This window comes from Cyprinus carpio, chromosome B2, assembly GCF_018340385.1.
Source record: "Cyprinus carpio isolate SPL01 chromosome B2, ASM1834038v1, whole genome shotgun sequence".
NCBI classification, from domain to species: domain Eukaryota; kingdom Metazoa; phylum Chordata; class Actinopteri; order Cypriniformes; family Cyprinidae; genus Cyprinus; species Cyprinus carpio.
In genome coordinates this window covers 32,323,589-32,340,994 of record NC_056598.1, presented here as the reverse complement: position 1 = coordinate 32,340,994, position 17,406 = coordinate 32,323,589, and the positions used below count along the sequence as shown (strand labels likewise).

The following is a 17,406-nucleotide window of genomic DNA, read 5'->3' as shown; positions in this document are numbered from 1 at the left end:
CCGAGTAATTGTCTGGCCGCGATTATTTAAGATAGTTTTTTTTTTTTTTCACATAGTAGAGGGAGCGAAATTTTTGCATGTTTACCAGCATAAATATCCAATGAGTAATATCTTATTCTCTCCTTTCTTTCCCCCTTCCCTCCTCTCCTCCCTTCCTTTCCCCCCTCCTCCCCTCTTCTTTCTTCCTTTCTCTTTTCCCTTTTTTCTTTTTTTTTTTCGTCCCCTTTTTCCCTTTTTTTTTTTTGCCTTCTCTTTTTTTTTTCTTTTTTCTTTTTTTTTTTTTTTTTTTTTTTCAGAAGACTAAAAGGAAAGGAAGCGCTCCATAGGTCGTCAAGACAAGTAAGCTGGGGCTCGTCATAGGCTTGTTTTTTTGTTTTTTTTAACATGAGGATGCTGGACTGGTCTCATCCTTAAAGTGATGTCAGAGATCACTGGACATTGCATCCGGAGATGGCCACTAATGACCATACTGTATTTCAGGGAACGCTATTTGATAGCAAAAGCTGTGCAGGTACATGTGAAATACCACACATCACGAACTTGGATGTCTCCGGCAATATACGCCAGGCCATTAAAGACATGAAGTATTACATCTGGCGGGCTGTACACTCGATGGAAACATACAGCCAATGCAACTTCTTGCAAAACAACGAATAATATCTATTTATTTGGAAAGATGGTAACTAGTAGCAACAAACACGTATAGTTTTAGAAGCATCGTATGTGTAACTACTGTTATAGCGCGACAGATAAAAACTGTGTCCAATGGACTTGGCACCTTCCCGTATCGCTTCTATAAAAATGGATATCGAGCATTTGATATGTTACATCGTTATTTCAATAAACATTTTCTTCAGAAATTAGTTTGATTTTCCTTGTCAGAATTTGGCTTTCTCATTATGTAGGTACTGATATATATCCAAAAGAATCGCATGATCACCAAACTCAAAGGTGATATGAACAGGTTCAATCGCAAGCTGGAATGAGAATGAATCAGAATCGTGAATGTGTCTCAAAACCCAGCCCTAGTGCGAAGCGCAACAGAGCAGAGCTACCTCGATACCACGACGAGTGGACATCGGTGAGCTATATGTTTTTGAGCAAAAGACAGTTATAGCTGTATTTCTTACAAATTTCATAATGATTACATTTACATAGATGCACAGTCAACAATGTGAGTTTTATACAATGTTAATTGAATACCAATAGTTTTATAACAGCCCATTATGGTAGAGATTTGTCAGATATAAATCCTTATCCAGTGAGCAGCACATATACAGACAATATGACGTCTGGCCAATTATGTTACTATGTTGTCGACAGATATCTATAAGAGCCTCGTAGCACCACGTCAAATAATTTATGGGTCTCTCGGCCCCGGATTTTTAGGTTTAAATGATTCTGTCCATATTTGAGCCAAGTACAGTAGACAGCCAGCCGCTGTGTCAGACTATCGGCCTTATATCGATTGCGTAGACCTGACTATTTTCACATGACGGCACTTAGCCCTTGCTACTCATAACATATATGTTTGCTCTATTGGTGAGCGGTAGGATAAAGCGTCCCGAAGGGATTCACACTGGAAATCGAGCATGCTAGCTAAACCGGAGTGCGTATCGTGGTCATTATCATCTACGCATGCTAACAAGTAATGTCCGAAGCCCTACGAGATATAGCTGTGAGGGAACCTGCAGGTGAGGATCGTTATAGCCTTTTATCACAGCAGCTAAGACTAACTTAAAATTGATATGCATTTTGATGAAGTGGAATCTGTGTATATAATAGCCCGCAGACTAATGATGAGTATAAGTGTCTCCCACCAATGTGTGTGTTGAGAAGCATCACCTACAACCGCAGCTTGGGCCTATCCTGGCAACTCATCGGTGACGCGAGTGCAAAATATGAGTATTGTAGATAAGCTTGTTATGTGAACTTATGGATTACAGGATTACGGAACTAGATAATCTTATAATAAGAACAGCAGTCATCTAGCAGCTTACTAAATTGAACACTATTTTGGCTTCAGATTGCCGATTTCTTATCTATTGCAAAATTCCAATGCTGTCCTATATCAGATCATTAAGAAAAGACATCAGACTGCCTACGATGAATATGCAAATCACATGCTGTACAAACTATACACACAGTCACGACATTGTGATGATGGTTGCTTTGATACATTAAGATTTGAGAGTTTTTTAAAAAACACGTTATTAACAATAGAATAGATTAATGTGCAATGGTCGGTGATGTGATATGAGCCTCAATTGCGGATCGGTACACATTAACACTCGTGAGCCACGAGTTTATATAGCCATGGCTTGTTTCCTCGTTGTGTCAGAACACAAGTGAGCAGCCGCCTTGTTTATCATGGACTCTGTACAGATTAGTCAACTAGGAACGGTAGAGAGCATTCTCATTGAGGTCAATTATATCCGAAGACGTTTGCGCATAGAAGCAGAATACTAAGTATAGATTAACACCGGATCGACTGCCGGTGACTGCACTCCATCACATTACCTCAAAAACATATAGGTGTCCTCCGCACTGGAGCGGTGCCGGGAGCACAACCCACGCAAGAGACATAATTCCGCACACAGCTGCAATTGGCATCAATTTTCAAACTAGAGATGGAACAAAGATGGCAGAACTACGGACTGCAAGCTTTAATGCAAATATTATATTGTTACAAGTTATTTTTAAATTAATTGATTTAGACATCATTTCTTGATTATTGAAAGATTTAATTAAACCATTAAAGGATATAAGACCAGACAAAAAATATTATAATGACAAAGAAAGTAGTTCATACTGTAGTCAGCCAATATAATAATACGCCACATCCACAACTTGATGACCATCCCCATATCTTGACTGACAAAAAATTGAATTTTTCACGGTCAAACAAAAGATATTTCGGTACGGAGCATGCAGCATGTCCACACTCCTTTATGAGTAAATATCAAAGTATAACCCTTAAAAAGCCATGAAGCTGTTACATCCCACCGTGTATGGGCTCTGCTAGGGAAAATGTAGCTTGTGTTTCCACAAATGTGTATATGAGTGCACGCCCAGTGTCTTGAGCGTGAGGGAGAAAGTCCACTCTACTTCCTGACAGGACATTGTGTACAGACCAGCAAGCGAAAACTAGAACTGTTGATATGATTAGAGTTTCTCGAAAACCAGGTGCGGTAACCTCCGACGGTTGGGTCCGCTCACAATTACAGATCACGTAGCTGGATGTGTGAAACGCAACAAAATGCACCTCTACGGTTGTGAAAAAAATCAAACAGAGCATTCAGTCATATGCCGTACCCGCCTACACTCTGAGAAATGCTCAAACCGGCTGAGCTTCAATGAGCTGTCTGCCCCTGGTTACTGTTGCCAAGTCTGATGAGCTTTATAGAATGTCTTAAAAAACAAGATTTGAGAGATTTGGTCGTGATCCTCATTCATAGATGACATTCTTACATGGAATGGAGTGAAGTGTAAGTTTCAAATTATCTTTATAAGCCTTCTCTACTCTTAAGCAAACTGTTAAATTTCACAATAACATTTTTAAAGTTGTAGAGAATCAGCTTAGAGCCAAATGCTTATCAATAAAAGCCAATAAAAAAAAAGAGAGACTTGGCTTGTTTTTATACTATGAGTCTTGCATCTGATAATATTAGTGTAAGTGGAGAAACCTATTCTAAATGAACTTGCAATGCTTTTATATATAGCACACTTAAAAAATGCATTATCGATATGAAACAATTGTCACTAGATTGTAATTACTTTTATTTGGCTTTTTCTGTAAACAAACTGTTATATTTCACCATAATGTGATTTAAAGTTGTAAAAGATAGGCAAATCAGTTTCTGTTCTAAATATTTCTACAACGCGCCTTCACTACAGTACACTTAAAAATTGGTGTAGGATTTGTAGTTGAACTATTTTCACTTTGAAAATTGCTAGGAAATTTCACAAATAATTAAAGAAATGTCAAAGTAACATTGAATTAAAGAGGGGTCATATGATGTGATTTCAAGTATTTCTTTCTCTTTGGGGGTGTTTCAAGCGGTTAGTGCATGTAGATAAGATCCCTAAAGTTGCAAAAAGACTAAAGTCTCAAAACCCAAAGAGATATTCTTTATAAAGAGTTAAGCACTGTCCACGCCCTCCTAAAACGCCTCGTTTTAACACGCCCCTACATGTCTCACGTCACGCAAGTGAGAAAGATTTACCTCTAACACCGCCGTAGATGTTCACGCAAAAGAAAGAAGTTGTAACTTTTTGATTCGTGTGCTGTTGCTGCAGGCGCCATGTTGTGAAGACGCTTTGTGTGTTTTCATTCGGAACGGCGAAAATCACTTTGTTGGCCTTCCAAAAGAGGACACAACTAGGGGTCAATATCCAGTTGTCCTTAAGTCTGCACAATTTACAAGCACTTTATCCCAGAACAAATTTCAACCCTAAAATAAAACAGATGTGAGGCAACGCAATTTATAAGCTGAAGCAAGAGACTGTTTCTTGATCCTGGAGAAAGACGAGTAGCCTACAATGCAGCCAACTGTTCTGACTCATACAGATCTGTAGAATGCGTTTTAATATTTAAAAGCTTACTGATGATGAAGTTCAACCGCGAAGTTTTTAGCAGTTGTAGAGTAAGACGCTGTGTCTTTTATAAAAACATACTGATGACAAAATGCAGATATGCTTTTATTTTACACAGGCTACGGGAGCTGGCACAAATCAAGCACTTACAAGACATTATAAGTCAATATATATCAGTAATTATATCCCCACTGGGATTGCAACAAGCTAATGGCTTTCGTTTGTATCATGGTTTTTTATTGTTTTCTGAGCAGGACATGGCATCAGCAGTATAGCTAAAGGGGGTTGTAACACTGGGACAGCTAGCCAATCAGCGCACACCTCACTTTTCAGAAGCGATGAGCTTTGTAAAAATACGGAGTCTATGCGGTGATCACGTACGGCAGAGACATAGAGGAGAAAAACGCGAATAATGTACAATATGTGGAAAAGTAATGTGTTTTTTACAACTTACAACAGCTATAAAGCACAATTCCATGTACACCAAATGCCACATAAACATTAAAGTTCTGATTTTACGACAAGCAGATCCACACACTCGACCCCTCTTCTACATAAGACATTGCAGAGTGACAGAAATGTACCAGACGTAATTTTCTTGTGGACATGTGTGCATTCAGCAAAAAATAAATCCTAGTTTTATTTACGCAAAAAGCTTTTTTTTATAGTGCACTGTGAAATGTTTTGCTACTTTCTCTTCTCACGTTGACCTGAAATCCAATATGTTAATGAATTAACATTGAAGTTATTTACTACATTGATTTAAGCCTAGGAGCTTGATCTAAGTGATCCTTATAAGAGCAATACGTTAATTAAGTAATAGAACACGAGACTGAAGAACCATCCCAATACAATCATCCTGAAGAGACTTATTATGAAGCATCAAGAGCCGGTTTTTAGTTGAATCTCACAAAGGAACCTCGTTTGTGTACTACCCAACTCAAAGAGTCCACTCTTTCAGTTAAACAGGGGCCATCGGAGGGATGACTCAGAGATTAAGAAAGAGGTTTCATCACTGAACCCCAAGATGATGCAAATAAAAGAGAGTATTTCAAGTGTCTGAAATTCCATTGTAGTGGAAAAGATACAGCATGAGAGGAAAGACTCACATCAGCTGATTCCTACATGCACAGAGAGCCACGCGCGTTACACAGCCGTGCCCGCTGAAGACTTTCAAAGTCTGACCTTTGTGGGGTGAAGGATGAAACTTGGACGCATTTTCACAGGGGGTTTCCCGAGCAACGCCATCGGCTTCATTTAAGGGACTGCGTAAAAAGGGGAAACTCAGAGGATTCGACTTTGTTCTATATTCTAGAGGGAGGAAAATGTTTCGACATTCGGAGTGACATATGCAGCTGCAAAGCACTGATAATGTTGATTGCATCACGATGGTGTGGACGAAGAACAGGTAATTACTCTAAAGAGTAAATGAATAGCGACCAGTGTGGCATGATATTGTGCTTATCTAGTGTTAAACAGTCAGTGAATTTACACAATGCTTGTTGCCTCCTCTCCATACACACTAAAGACCATCTTAACATCCCTCTCTGTACAAATATATTACAAATGCAAGCGCAATATATCAACCAGATCAATTAAATAGGGCCAATAATTAGTCATTGTTAAATATATTGTGCCCACATAATCAATTACAAATGTATGTTCAAAAATCTATGTACATAACATTTTCCCAATATTTTAGAGAATAAAGCTAAATAAAGTAAGTGTTACATACAAATCCAACAAAATTTTGTGTTTTGTATTGGAAAATTACATTGTTATTTTAAACGTGCGATAAAAAAAAAAGTCGTCACAATATTACTGTTTTTAATGCATTTTGACGATCAAACAAAGCGCAAGCTCTCAGCCCCGCTAAGGCACTGAACAGCAACATTCATTCGGAAGAAGTTCCTTTGTCAGATCCTGTCCTCTGAACTGTCATAAACATTACAGTCCAACCGGATATTTGCAATGTGAATAACAACACGAAATATTTCTTAAATAACCATATGAGGACTGGACATCCAGCTTAGCTAGCGTGTATAGCGCAATAGGGAAAGCATGATCAAATTACGGTCCCTAAAGAATATTAAATAACAAAACGTAATTTAAAGATGGATCGAAGTGGATGGTATAGGAGGATTGAGTGTAAAGGAAAGAATCAAGGCGGACTAAGCTGATAAACATGAGCTATAATTACAGCTTGTGTTGGATTTACATTTGTTTTAAGCGCATAATTTAAAAAGTTGGCAGACTATGACAAAGCCTAGTTTGGTTTCAGGTACGGACTAATGGCGCAATTCAGCGGCTCGACCCTGGGTCAGTCAATACCTGGGAGCTCTTCAACACAACACAGAAGAAATGCAGTGAAAGCAGAGGCCAGATAACAGCGACACGAGCATACTTCAAGCCGTGCATCGACAGCAAACCAGATAGATCGGCGCCGCCATTTCATCGCAACACAGCACAGTCGAGAAGCACATTTAATAGCACTCAGGACGTATTAATTAGAGCCAAACAACGAAATCTAAGTGACAGAAGGTCCGATAGCGTGCCGACTTAAAAGACTCGAATGCCGCCACAATGGTGTGATTGTGCGGAAATCAATGGGGGCAAGAGAACACTCAACAATAAACAGCCACCTTTTTTCGTCAGCGTTAAAAAAACCATCGTACATGTTCAAAAGCCCTGCACACCCGTTGGCCCCGGTAAGGCTCCGACTAGAGAGAGAGGGAGGAGAAGGAAAAAATGAGACGCAGTCGGATGCAAAACTAAAACTGGTCAATCCAGTCGGTCTATGGAAAGTGCAGGCGCACGCGAGAGGTCAACACGAGGAGGTCTATCAACCGGCGGACAGGAATGCGGTGTCCACAACGCATTGATCACAAAGGCCCCCCGTGGCACACGACTGTTTCGGTTCTCTGCCGCTTTTCCCTTTTTTCTCCCTCCTTACTCTCATGGCAAGGCTAGCTACCGCTCACACGAGCTCCACTTGGAAATATGTCTGCTCCCAACCGTCCGGTGTGCGGCGTGTCGTGAAACTCGACAGAAGCGCTGCAGCGGTACCGCTGTCATCTGTGCAAATGAAAGCAAAACTAGGCCACGACTGTAAACAGATCAGTGCCAGTTGGTGCACTTCTGATTTCTTGCAGACAGACATGCTGCTGATGCATAATGTGGCCTTCTTTAATGTTAAAATTTTAGGTTAAAACAAAAGCATTATGTAAAGTGCACAAGAAGTACTTAAAACATGCTGAGCCTGAAATTGCACTTTGTTTATTTTCCAAGGCATAGAGCACTCAGGTTGTAGATATGTCTATTGTACTGTACTTCTATACAGAAAAAAATTCAAAACTGAAAAATCCTGGAAAACAACCTACAAGATTAAACATCGATAAAATACAAAAAATCATGTTTTAAATAACAACTACTGAGGCGACCTGTATGGATTTTTTTTTAAAGACCAAAAATACCAATATCAACAATGGAAGGTGGCTGATATATTCAATAATCCAGTTTACAGAAAATGAGACTTATATAAAATTGCTGAAATAGAATCAAACATTTCACACACTATTTACTCAATTCAGTAACTGTTTTATAATATATTCTAAAAAAATATGGATTTTTTTTTTTTTTATGACCAATAATACAAATAACAATAGTGAAGAGTGGATGACATAAATAAATATTTCAATTTATGGGAAATGAGCTGTGCATAAAATTACTTAAATATTAAAATAACGCTTATTTACACAGATTTATCAAAATTCTAGTAAAAATGTGTAAAATAACAAATATTTTTATTAGAATATTTTGTTGACAAGAATATCTGTTACAGGCTGGTTTGACCGATATGATTAGTTTTGTGGAAACAATACAAAATAAATAGTGAAAGTGGCTGGATAATGTTAATATGTTAACAATAGCCAGGTGTATGAGAAATGGCATGTCAAGAATATTTTGCTTATATGGCCTGGTTTGACCAATACATATTTCATTGGTCAATAATACAATCTAGTGGTGGAAGGTGGCTGATATAATGCAGAAAATAAATAAAAAATAATAAACCTTTATGGGAAGGGATGTGTGCATAAAAGTAAAAAGTTTATTAATAGAATATTTATGTTGGACAAGAATGTGTGTTTACAAGGCCAGTTTGATTAATATGGATATGGCTAATAATACAGGAAGTTTCTGAAAAATTAAATAAACCGTTATCCCACGCACAATTTATTAAAAATTCAGTCAAAATGTTCAAAAATGTTTATTAATAGAATACGTTATGTTGACAAAGCCGTTGTCAGCATCTGAAACTTGATGCGGGGAAAATACCACTTTTAATAATCAGCCACCTGGATATAGCTATATTTGTCAGCCGACAATAATAATCTCAAAATGCCCAAATATTGTCTGTTTTATACATTCAAAACAACATTATTGCACATTTTTAAAATTTAAATGCACATTTTTTGTTCTGACTCTGCTGGAAGTCAGTGTATGGATATGTTAAACATTATGAACACTGGGATATTTATGAAGAGGGAATGCCTTAAAATGATATTTCAGAAAAAGTTAAATGGAAAGCTGGCTGTTCTGACATTACAGCAAGCTCCGCTTCTGGGCCCAAATGAGAAAAAAAACAAATGTGTGTCAGTGGTTTTAACTGAGAAAAAAACCTGCCTTTTTGAGGTTTCGTTTATTATTTCAAACTTTTTAAGCTCAATTTCATTGTTAGTCTCTTTATTTTGGCTCAATCTGTATGGCTTTTTCATCTGCCAACTGCAGTTTGTTATTTTGTGCTGAGATACGTGCGAGTGTTTACCTTGACAGTCGCTGCAAATTCCCAGAACATCAGCACCGCCACGGATCCTTTATCTAACGTAAACACGCCATATAACTATAAAAGAGCATTTTGGAGGCTAAGTAGCCCTGCAGCAACCTGGACAGCTAGACAAGCCTGTTATTACTCATCTTAACGCAGATTCTCACACGGGGCCTTTCGTGCATGTGTCCCCGTGACTTTAAAAAGGGTCAGTGGAAAAACAGCAGGAACCCACAGGCTCTCCTTGGACGGTGGCCCAGCTGTGGAAAACTGGGGATCTTTGAATAATAATCCCTAATATGTCATTCTGAACGTGTGTGAGCGCTGAACAAGGCGAAGGGAGTGGGCGTAAACATCTGATCTAGATTGCAAAACTCACAGGCTAAAATGAATCTCAAATCTGTCCTCCCCAAAAAACAAAATGTCAAAACCAAAAGCTGAAGCTACATCCAAAAAAATGCTTAAATCATTATATAACCACAAACAATAATCGGTCTACACTGAAAAATGGTGTAGAGACTATTTTCTCTCAGAGACTACTAGAAAATTGCATATATAATTACAAAAGAAATGGTCAGTAATACACTGAATTAATGTGAATTGTTGAAGCAGGACTGACCAAAACAGTATTTTCATGTAAAACATACTGCAATATTTTTTTTTTTTACACGTCATTTATTACAGTGCAGAAAATGTGTGAGAAAAAATAAATAAATCATGAAAAAGTTATCATTTTGGAATTTGGATTTTCCTTAAATTTGCTTTAAATATTTATAAACGGCCAAACAAACTGAAAAAAGTCAGGATTACATAAACCAGACATCAATCACAGATTGTAGATTGGAAATATATAGATTTTGAAGATCAAATAATAATTCATAATTCACAAATTTATTAAAGGTCTGCTTGCAGAATTAACATCGACCCTGTAATCAAAAACATATGAAATATACATGCCTGTCTCTTCTTAAAATGAAAAAAAAACACACACACACACACACACAGTTTACATTAAAAATGTTTTAGAAATTCTATCCAAAAAACAACTATTTTCAAAACACAGTACTGTGTGCTTAAAATGTTTTCAAAACAGCCAATTAACAATTAAGATTTAAAAAAACTATATTAAAAATTTATATATGTGAATATTTGTATACAATTTGTTATATATATTATATCAGTGTTTTTTTTTTTTCTTTTGTTCCTTTTCATTTTTATATAATACTTTGTATAACTTTGTATTTGAAAACATATAGCCTACAATAAACATCTAATATTTTACCAGTGAGTTAGATGTGGTGCCTCCCAGTAAAAGCCTGATTCGTGTCAATTAGATTGTGCTCATAGTAAACAATGTAGTAACGTGTTATGTCATCACAAAAAAAAACATCTCTATGAAAGCCACTAGGAATTGCAACTGCATTTGACATGCTATCTGTCTGTCGCTGCACAGCTGAAGACGCCTCGGTACGTCCTTTAGACAAAAGCTTTCTGCGCGAAGGACGGTCACCAAATAAAGCTTTGTAAAACCACACACACACAGAGCAGAACTGCATGCATGGATACAATATTTCATGCACGTCGCAGCTGCAGCCACGCTCAATATAACAAACACCTCGAAATAATTACACAAATATATTTACATACATCCCATGCATTGGTGACAGACACGATCCAGTCGTTTATAGAGAAAAATGGGTGGTGGAAAATAATGCAAATTACAATAAATGCAACGCGTTCCGGCTGACTGTCTGACAGAAAGATCCTGAACTTAAACGGGTTTATTATGGCTTACAGTATCACGTTGCGGTCTGCGCCACCCCTCTCACGCACAGACAATGAGCCTGCAGTGGGTTTATGAGACATGCGGGGCCCTCCAGCTCCTCACACCCGCATTCAACGCACAGCAAACGCGCCTGTCACTGACGCATGCACGGCGCACGAGCGAACGCTCGCGCACACAACCCCGCTCCAGCTGCTACTAATATTCACAAAAAGCCTCGGAAATCCCACACACACTGGGTTATTGTTGTTCCAGTTGTTGACTGGTTGGTTAAGCGCTCTCCGTAGCAAAAACTCAACGCGTTTTCCTCCTGCTTCAGTCGTAAACCCGCGACAAAAAAACCAACTGAAACTTTCCGCTTACCGTCTTGGCGCTCTTCGGCTTCCTCTTCGTCATTCACCCACCAGCAGAGGACGAATTCTCGACGATTTTAAGAAAAAGAAACGTGTGTCGGAGGGGAAAAAACCGAACATTAACCCTACGGCTGTGTGACGTCTCTCAGTGCTGCTTTTGAAAACATCGCCTTCAGTCCGTCTCTAAGAAAAGCCCCAGCGAAAAAAACACGGAGAGCGGAGGCGCTCATTGGCTGACGAGGGACCACGTGATCCACGGCGCTCAAAAGCGTTTTGCGCTTGCTCTGAAATGCTCTGAAATGTTTGCCGTTAAATATTTCTCTATTCTATTCATGTTTTATATAGGTGTTTTAATATTTAATATTATATTAAATATTTATATTTTATCTTTTTAATTTAACCAAATTTATGTTTAATGTTTTTTCATTTTTAAATAATACTTAATTATTTTATTTATTTATTTCAATTAGTTTTATACAAATATACACATACATTAAATACATAAAGCATTGGGTGGGGGCTGAAATTCAAGGCTATGTAAATATCAGGCAAGTGTATGTATTATTTTAATTGTATGCAAAGAATATGTGTCCTGTGTCTTTCATTTAATCTATTTTATTTATTAACTTTGTGTGTGTCATTTCCTGTAGTCTTTATTTTACTGGTTTGACGTCTGTATTATGTCAAATAATAATTAAAATAAATGTTAAAAAAATTAACTTTCTTTTTTTTTAGAAGTGAAATATGTTCACTTTGTGCTTAACCCATGTCGTAAATGTGTTTTTGTATGAGAGTTTATCCTTATTATTTTCCTCTCTCTCTCTCTCTGGGATGGGGGGGCTGACGCTGCGCACCGTGACGTCACCCTTTCCGTCCGACGCTGCAGCGAGCGCGAGCGCGAATGTTCTGGAACGTTGATGTCGGAGAGGCGCGAGGAGGAGGAGAAGGTATTTGACGAGCGCGATCCAGTGTGGCGTCATTTATTATGTTATTACGAGCGCATAAAATGTGTTTGATTGTAGGTTGGCTAGGTTAGAACGCCGTTGTCGCGCTTTTGGCGGTTATTGTTGTTGTGGCGCAGTTGGTTATTTACATGATGTAGGAAAAAGGGAGTTGGCGCATGCGCAGGGGATGGGCTGGTATTATGTTGCAGAACGAGAACATTGGTCTGTGTGTGTGAGAGAGAGGGGGGATGGGCGCTGGCTAGACACACACACACACACACACACACACACACACACACACGCACGTGCACACAGATGCATAAACCAGCTAGAGTCAGTTGCATGAAATGTTGTGGTGTGAAGAAGTGATCATAACGTGAATAAATTCGAGTGGCTCACATATGATACTGTAACAGTCTTGTGAAGAACTGGGTTATGGGTTGAACCTTAAAAACAAAATAGCATACAGTGTTGTGATATTACCATTTGTACAATTGCAAAGGCATAAAAGGTTAGTAACATGTAAATAGGGTGCTTGGCAGCTGCATGCTGTTTGTATGTTGTCTTAGCCAACATGATTTAATCAAACTTTAATCAATTACTCTTATGTGTCATTGATTAAGATTAATGATGTAATCTTTTATGTTTTCAAGACACTGCAAAAAGTGGTGACCTGCGATTGTTACCTTAAAGAGCTATTTCTACTGGATTTAACCCATAAAAGTGTTTTGTTGGTATAAATTGATGCATTTAGGTTGATTCAGCGATATTAATTAATAGTTTTGACTTGAATAAAGCCAGTTAGCTTAGATGTTATCATTTTTTCGATACTGTATTTTCTTCTGGTTGTAAATAGGAATCTAATGTCTTTCTTTGTTAAAAGTGAAAGTAAATAAAATACATGCACTGATAGATCTATTAAGCGGCTAATATTTCACCATTTTTAGATTATTGTCATTGGACAGTAACTGTGCCTGATTGGTCAAATAATAGTAAATATTGTGGAAAATTTTGGTGTACATTTTATTTACTATTGTTAAATTGTTTAGATAGATAGATAGATAGATAGATAGAAATTATTTACATTAAAGGGTTACTCCACCCCAAAATTAAAATTTTGTCATTAATCACTTACCCCCTTGTCATTCCAAGGCCGTAAAAGCTTCGTTCGTCTTCGGAACACGATTTAAAATATTTTGGATGAAAACCGGGAGGCTTGTGACTGTCTCATAAACTGCCAAGTAAATAACAGTGTCAGGGTCCATAAAAGTATGAAAAGCATCATCAGAATAGTTAAACTGCTATCAGTGGTTCAACTGTAACGTTATGAAGCAGCGAGAATACTTTTTTAATGCGACGAAAACAAAAATAATGATTTTATTCAACAATTTTTCTCCTCTGTGTCTCTCCACATCACCGTAGCGCCATTTTGGAGAATCTGAGATGTACACAGGCAGCTTACGCTCTTCTGTGTCAGCCACGACACAAGGATACGTTTTATACATGTATTTACACTTTGATTTGAAAGGAAACATTGCATCCGTGTATATATATATATATATATATATATATATATACAAACCCGATTTCAAAAAAGTTGGGACACTACAAATTGTGAGTAAAAAAGGAATGGAATAATTCACAAATCTTATAAACTTATATTTTATTCACAATAGAATATAGATAACATATCAAATGTTGAAAGTGAGACATTTTGAAATGTCATGCCAAATATTGGCTCATTTTGGATTTAATGAGAGCTACACATTCCAAAAAAGTTGGGACAGGTAGCAATAAGAGGCCGGAAAAGTTAAATGTACATATAAGGAACAGCTGGAGGACCAATTTGCAACTTCTTAGGTCAATTGGCAACATGATTGTGTATAAAAAGAGCCTCTCAGAGTGACAGTGTCTCTCAGAAGTCAAGATGGGCAGAGGATCACCAATTCCCCCAACGCTGCGGCGAAAAATAGTGGAGCAATATCAGAAAGGAGTTTCTCAGAGAAAAATTGCAAAGAGCTTGAAGTTATCATCATCTACAGTGCATAATATCATCCAAAGATTCAGAGAATCTGGAACAATCTCTGTGCGTAAGGGTCAAGGCCAGAAAACCATAATGGATGCCCGTGATCTTCTGGCCCTTAGACGGCACTGCATCACATACAGGAATGCTACTGTAATGGAAATCACAACATGGGCTCAGGAATACTTCCAGAAAACATCGTCGGTGAACACAATCCACCGTGCCATTCGCCATTGCCAGCTAAAACTCTATAGGTCAAAAAAGAAGCCATATCTAAACATGATCCAGAAGTGCAGGTGTTTTCTCTGGGCCAAGGCTCATTTAAAATGGACTGTGGCAAAGTGAAAAACTGTTCTGTGGTCAGACAAATCGAGTTCTTTTTGGAAAACTGGGACGCCATGTCATCCGGACTAAAGAGGACAAGGACAACCCAAGTTGTTATCAGCGTTCAGTTCAGAAGCCTGCATCTCTGATGGTATGGGGTTTCATGAGTGTGTGTGGCATGGGCAGCTTACACATCTGGAAAGGCACCATCAATGCTGAAAGGTATATCCAAGTCCTAGAACAACATATGCTCCCATCCAGACGTCGTCTCTTTCAGGGAAGACCTTGAATTTTCCAACATGACAATGCCAGACCACATACTGCATCAATTACAACATCATGGCTGTGTAGAAGAAGGATCCGGGTACTGAAATGGCCAGCCTGCAGTCCAGATCTTTCACCCATAGAAAACATTTGGCGCATCATAAAGAGGAAGATGCGACAAAGAAGACCTAAGACAGTTGAGCAACTAGAAGCCTGTATTAGACAAGAATGGGACAACATTCCTATTCCTAAACTTGAGCAACTTGTCTCCTCAGTCCCCAGACGTTTGCAGACTGTTATAAAAAGAAGAGGGGATGCCACACAGGTGGTAAACATGGCCTTGTCCCAACTTTTTTGAGACTTGTTGATGCCATGAAATTTAAAATCAACTTATTTTTCCCTTAAAATTATACATTTTCTCAGTTTAAACATTTGATATGTCATCTATGTTGTATTCTGAATAAAAGATCGAAATTTGAAACTTCCACATCATTGCATTCTGTTTTTATTCACAATTTGTACAGTGTCCCAACTTTTTTGGAATCGGGTTTGTATATATATATATAAAACTGCTGTCTAGATTTTGTTCAGCCAACTACTATAAATGCCATGGTATATGATTATGGTAATCATGTACTATGGGTTTTGTAAGGAAAGACTGTGTGAATGGTGAGGTTCTGTATGGAAAACCACACGTGGAACAGCCTCAGAAATGCTCGCTCTTTTGATGTGGCTTGTTTATACATCCTGCATCTGCCACTGTCAGTGAGGTTATGCTGTATGGATGGCAAAAAAAAAAAGAAAATTGTTTTTTAAAAGCATTGTTTATAACAAATAAACACAAAGTAATTGAAGACTACACTGTATGTGCTTAAGTTGTGTATTTTATAACATTGCAAAAGTGTATTTAGGATGGAGTCTTTCGTCGTGACCATGTTTAGCTGCACAAGAATATTCCTAAATGAATTAGAATTTGGTCATATTATGATGCATATGCCACAACCCCATTATTCCAAGTCATCTGGCATATTCCTTTCTATCTATCTATTAATGAAAATAAATAAACATAAATCAATAAACATATGGGTTAAAGCATCATAATAGTCTCACTGCCTACGGTTTGCTATTTGTTGCTGTGTGCTACTGTCAGTGACAAGAATTGAATTGAATTGTGAATTGAGGTGAAATACATAATTACTAAAAAAATGAATAATGAAATCATCTCCAGTATTTTCAGTACTGTTGCAGGAACGGGTTCGACTTTGTTCACTCAGAACATGCTGATTATTGTGTGTTCAGAAATGTTCCAATAGCTGTGGAGCATTTAAAAAAAAAAATTTTTTTTAAATTTAAATGGACAATTATTTGCATGTAAACATGGATCTTGTTTTTATCACAAAAAAAAAAAAAAAGTATAGGAATAGTTCACCCAAGAATGAACATTTGTTGAAAATGTACTCACCCTCAGGCCATCTAAGATGTAGATGAGTTTGTTTCTCCATCAGATTTGGAGAAATGTAGCATTCCATCACTTGCTCAGCAACGGATGCTCTGCAGTGAATGGGTGCCGTCAGAATGAGAGTCCAAACAGCTGATAAAAACATCACAATAATACACACTCCAGTCCATCAATTACCATTTTGTGAAACCAGCTGCTGCGCTTTTGTAAGAAACAAATCCATCAAGACATTTCAACTTCAAACATTCACTTCCAGCCAAAATACGAGTCTATATATAATATTGCTTTCTCCAGTGACAGTCATCTTTACTGAATCAGGAGAGAAATATGCACAGATCAAGCACTGTTTACAGCCCAAACCATTCTAAACAAATATGTGGGTGGATTATGACGTGAGAAACAACAGGAAATTGACTTTTGCACAAGAGGAAGCATTATTATGGAATATGGACTGGTATTTTAGCCAGAAGCAACACTTTAAAGTTATAAATGTCTTAATGATGGATTTGTTTCTTACAAACACGCAGCTTTTCATTTTACAAGACATTAACTGATGAACTGGAGTGGTGTGGATTATTGTTATGTTTTTATCAGCTGTTTGGCCTCTCATTTTGACGGCACCCATTCACTGCAGAGGATCCACTGCTGAGCAAGTAATGGAATGCTACATTTCTCCAAATCTCAAACTCATCTACATCTTGGATGGCCTGAGGATGAGCACATTTTCAACAAATGTTTATTTTTGGGTGAACTATTCCTCTAATGTGCATGGTTCATTTGTCCTCATTTAAAAAAAGAAAAAAAAAAAAAAAAAGAATCACACTGGTCTATTGGG

General features: G+C 37.7%; 1 pseudogene; it reads right to left on the bottom strand.

The window, feature by feature from the left end:
* The window catches only part of LOC109112057, a 57,344-nt pseudogene extending 45,514 nt beyond the window's left edge, over positions 1-11,830 (bottom strand).
* Between the last annotated feature and the right edge of the window lie 5,576 nt (positions 11,831-17,406).